This window comes from Psammomys obesus, unplaced genomic scaffold (genome assembly GCF_907164565.1).
Source record: "Psammomys obesus unplaced genomic scaffold, mPsaObe1.curated_primary_1811, whole genome shotgun sequence".
Taxonomy (NCBI): Eukaryota; Metazoa; Chordata; class Mammalia; order Rodentia; family Muridae; genus Psammomys; species Psammomys obesus.
The window spans coordinates 8,502,371-8,507,639 of record NW_026585686.1 but is presented as its reverse complement, the minus strand read 5'-3'; the positions used below and the strand labels follow the sequence as shown (position 1 = coordinate 8,507,639).

The following is a 5,269-nucleotide window of genomic DNA, read 5'->3' as shown; positions in this document are numbered from 1 at the left end:
TGATAAGAAAACCATAAAATCCCAAAGACGGTTCAGCAGGTTACTCAAGCCTTGAATATTTGATTTGATTTTGAACCTTCACAATACCTGTAAATCGCAAATATTCTGGGAAAGTATATAATTCCACCACTCCTGGGATGAGATGAGGAACTGAGACTGGTACCTCCAGTAAGCTTGAGGATTATCTAGCCTGGAGCCAGTAGCTCTGTCACAAACAAGAGAAAGATTCTTCCTCAAAAGGTACTACCAACATTAGATATTATTTTCTGACCATTACTTGTGCACCTTGGCAAAAATGCTCCCTTACAAAAAACATAGATGCATAAATCATACACACATATACACATATGTAATGCACCATATTTTATTTTATTTTTAATTAATATTTTTATTTAATTTTTTTATTAATTACATTTTACTCACTTTGTGTCCCCTTGTAGCTTCCTCCCTCTTCCCCTCCCAATGTCATCCACTCTCCCCCTTCTCCATACATGCCCCTCCCCAAGTCCACTGCTAGGGGAGGCCTTCCTCTCTTTCCTTCTGATCCTAGTATATCAAGTCACATCAGGAGTGGCTGCATTGTCTTCCTGTAGCCTGGCAAAGCTGCTCCCCCATCAGGGGTAGATGATCAAAGAGCAGGCCAATCATTTCCTGTCAGAGACAGTCCCTGTTCCCATTGCTATGGAACCTGCTTGGACACTGAACTGCTGTGGGCTACATCTGTGAGTGATTCTAGGTTATCTCCATGAATGGTCCCTGGTTGGACTATCAGTCTCAGAAAAGACCCCTGTGCCCAGGTTTTTTGGTCCAGTTGCTCTCCTTGTGGAGCTCCTGTCCTCTCCAGGGCTTACTATTTCTCACTTCTTTCATAAGATTCCCTGTATTCTACTCAAAGGTTGGCCATAAGTCTCAGTATCTGCTTTGATATCCTGCAGGGTAGCGCCTTTCAGAAACATTTTTCAATTAAAAAGCAATGATTTTAAACTGATAAGAATGGATACTACGCTTGATCTTAGCCAAAAGGCCTAGAAGCAGACCTCCCCTATCAGTGGATTAAGAGAGGGACACAGGAGGAGAATACAGAGGGAGGCTGGAACTGGGAGAGGATGAGAAAGGAGTGTATAGCTGAGATACAGAGTAAATAAATTGTGATAGATAGATAGATAGATAGATAGATAGATAGATAGATAGATATGACTTAACTATAAAAGACAATGCTTTTTCTTTTGTATTAATAATTTTTTTCTAATTTATTTTTATATAATTTTTTATTACAATTTACTCATTTTGTATCCAAACTGTAGCCCCACCTTTGATCTCTCCCAATCCCATCCTCCATCCTTCACTTCCTTCCATGCCCCTTCCCCAGTCCACTGATAGTAGAGGACCTCCTCCCCTTCAATATGACCCTAGGTTATCAGGTCTCCTCAGGATAGTCTTGCTAAGCCCTCCCCCAGGGGGAGGTGATCAAAGAGCCAGCCACTGAGTTCATGTCTGAGACAGGCCCTACTCCCCTTACAAGGGAGCCCATTTGGAGACTGAGCTGCCACAGGCTACCTCTGTGCAGGGGTCCGGGTTATCTCCTTGAATGGTCCTTGGTTGGAGTATCAGTTTCAAAAAACACTCCTGAAACCAGATTTTTTTGGTTCTGTCGTTCTCCTTGTGGAGTTCTAGACACTTACAGGTCTTTCCATTACACCTTCCTTCAGAAGATTTCCAAAGTTTGACTATGACTCTCAGCACCTGCTTTAATACCCTACTGGATAGAAGCCCTCTATGTTAGGCTCCTGTCTTGTTCCTTATTTTCACCTTTTCCCAATGTCTATTCATTTGCCTTTCTGACTGCAGATTGAGCATCTTACCCAGGGTCCTCCTTCTTGCTTAGCTTCTTTAGGTGTACAGATTTTAGTATGTTTATCCTATATCATGTCTAATATCCACTTATAAGTGAGTACACATGCTGGAGAGGATGTGGAGCAAGGGGAACCCTCCTCCATTGCTGGCGGGAATGTAAACTTGTACAACCACTTTGGAAATCAATTTGCTGCTTTCTCAGATAATTAGGAATAGTGTTAACCTCAAGATTCAGCTATACTACTCTTAGACTTATATCCAAAAGATGCTCAAGTATACAACAAGGACAACGGCTCAGCCATATTTGTTGTAGCTTTATTTGTAATAGCCAGAATCTGGAAATAACCCAGATATCCCTCAGATGAGGAATGGATGCAGAAATTGTGGTACATTTACACAATGGAATACTGTTCAACAATAAAAAAACAAAGAAATCAAAAACAAACAAAAAAACAACATGGAAATCATGAAATTTGCAGGCAAATGGTGCAACTAGAAAAGATCATCTTGAGTGAGGTACCCCAGAAGAGTACACAGTATATACTCAAATTTATTTTTTTATTTACTGCAATTTACTGTTGTATCCCAGCTGTAGCCCCCTCCCTAGTCTACCCCAAGTCCCACCGTCCCTTCCTTTTCTTCTCCCATGCCCCATCCCAAGTCCACTGATAGGGGAAGTCCTCCTCCCCTTCCATCTGACCCTAGCCTATCAGGTCTCATCAGGACAGTCTGCATTGTCTTCCTCTGTGGCCTGGTAAGGCTGCCTTCCCCATCAGGGCAGATGATCAAAGATCCAGCCACCGAATTTATATCAGAGATAATCTCTGTTCCTTTTACTAGGAAACTCACTTAGAGACTGAGCTGCCATGAGCTACATCTGTGCAGGGGTTCTATGTTATCTCCAAGCATGGTCCTTGGAGTTTCATATCAAAAAAGACCCTTGGGCCCAAGATTTTTGATTCTATTGCTCTCCTTGTGGAGCTACTCTCCTTTCCAGGTCTTTCTATCTCCTAATTCTTTCATAAGATTACTTGCACTCTGCCCAAATATGTCTATGAGTCTTAGCATCTGCTTCAATACCCTGCTGGATACAGTCTTTCAGAGGCTTTCTGTTGTAGACTCCTGTCCAGTCCCCTGTTTTCTCCCTCTTCTGGTGTCTATCCCACTTGACCCTCTGAATGAGGACTGAGCATGCTTAGCTTCTTCAGGTGTACAGATTTTATTACGTTTATCTTATATTATATGTCTAATATCTACTTGTAAGTGAGTATATACCATGTGTGTCTTTCTACTTCTGCGATACATAACTCAGGCTGATCTTTTCTAGTTTCCACCATTTGCCTTCAAATTTTATGATTTCCTAGTTTGTAATTGATGTGTAGTTTATATGGTGAATTACATTTATTAGTAATTGAATCATTCCTATATCTCTGGGCGGAAGCCTAAATGATCATAGTGGGTGATCTTTTTGATGAATTCTTGGATTTGGTTTACAAGCACTTTATTAAGAATGTTTGCATCTATGTTCATAAGGAAAGTTGGTCTGTAATTCTCTTTATTTGTTCAGTCTTTATATGGCTTAGGTATCATGATAATTGGTCTCATAAAGTTGGATAATTTTCCTTATGTTCTTTTCTTGTGGAATAATTTGAGAAGTATTTGCATTAATTCATGTTTGAAAGTTTAGTAGAATTCTATGATAAAAACCATCTGTTCTTGCATTTTTTTCTTTATTCTTGTTTTGGTTTGGGAGGCTTTTATTTACTGATTCTATTTAATGGGGCTTATAGGTCTGTTAAAGTTGCTTACCTGATCTTGAATTAGCTTTTGTAAGTGGTATATATCAAGATAATTATACATTTTTTTTGTTATATTTTCCTTATTTGGTGGAGTACAGGCTTTTAAAGTATGTTCTTATAATTCTCTGGATTTCCTTGGTGTCTGCTTTTATGACAACCTTTTCATCTCTAATCTTGTAAATTTGGACCTCTCTCTCTCACTCTTTCTGGATTTTAGATAATGAAGATAAATATTACTGATTTTCTCAAAGGAACAACTCTTTCATTGACTCTATGTATTGCTTGTTGGACTTTAGTTTACAGAGTTCAGAGTTCAAAAATTGTTTCCTATTGTTTATTGGAATATTATTATTTTCTTTTTGGTTCCAGAGTCTTCAGGAGCTTTCTTAAGTTATAAATATTAAATACATCTCATTTTAAATGAAGGCATTTAGTGCTATATCTCTTAGATATGCATTTATTGTAACCCATTGTGTTTTAATTCTCATTAGGGACTATAAATATTTAATTTCTTTACCCAGTTTTCATTCAGTAGTGAGTTGTTCAGTTTATATGAACTTGTAGGCTTTCTTTGTTTCTGTTGTTTTTTGATATCCAGCTCTAATTTATGTTGGTCAGATAAGATGTAAGGTGATATTTCAATTTTCTTGTATCTCTTGAGAGTTGCTTTGTGCCCAAGTATGTGGTCAGTTTTGGAGAAAGTCTGATGATCTGCTGAGAAGATATATTTTTTTTTTCTGCTTATATGAAGTCCTCTGTAAATAGGTTAAGTTTATTATGCTTATGACATCATTTAGCTCCAGCAATTCTCTGTTTGATTTGGTCTAGATGACCTGTCTATTGCTGAATGTTGCATATTTAATTCAATGATTATCACTGTGTGAGGAACAAAAAGTGATTCTGTAAGATGTATAGCTAATAAGTTTTTATTACCGTTCTGTAGAGTGCTTCCTCATTCAAGTGATGATGTCTTTTGCTGTATAGCTACTTTTTCGGTTCATGCAGATCTATTTATTAATATTGGTCTTAGTTCTTGTGATATCAAGGTCCTGTTCATAAAGAAGAGAAAGGAAAATAACACTAATAACACTAAAGAACTTTTAAAAAATATTACACAATTTACTTTTTAAATAGTAATAAAGTTTATCATGTAGAAACCTGATGCTTAGAATTATGGAGTGTGTGTGTGTGTGCAAGAGAGAGAGAGAGAGAGACACAGAGACACAGAGAGAGACAAAGAGAAGAGAAAGAAAATGCAACGAAGCTCCTATTTGATATCATATGCTAACAAATACAACTCCAGGTCCAGGAATGGGTTTCTTACATGGATTTCTTTTGCAATGATTGCCCATAGACTTCATAAACTTGAAGAGCTATTGTCAGAGCACTTGGCTACTCTCCAAAACTTGACAGTGAGATTCTGTTGCAGAAGATACTACAAACTTGAGTCATACAATGTGGAGAAATAAAACTTACGCTGACTGGACAGTTCACTTTTATTGTCAGGTTTTTATACCATTAGAAGTTGCTATACTCTGGGGAATAAAATTTTCAGTCTTAACTAGCTGAAAATCCTTTGAGATATAATAATAATTTCCTTGACAATATATACCTAT

At 37.7% G+C, this 5,269-nt stretch overlaps 1 pseudogene; it reads right to left on the bottom strand.

Moving 5' to 3' along the window:
• Positions 1–931: 931 nt before the first annotated feature.
• Positions 932–1,036, bottom strand: LOC129665178 (U2 spliceosomal RNA; annotated as a pseudogene).
• Between the last annotated feature and the right edge of the window lie 4,233 nt (positions 1,037–5,269).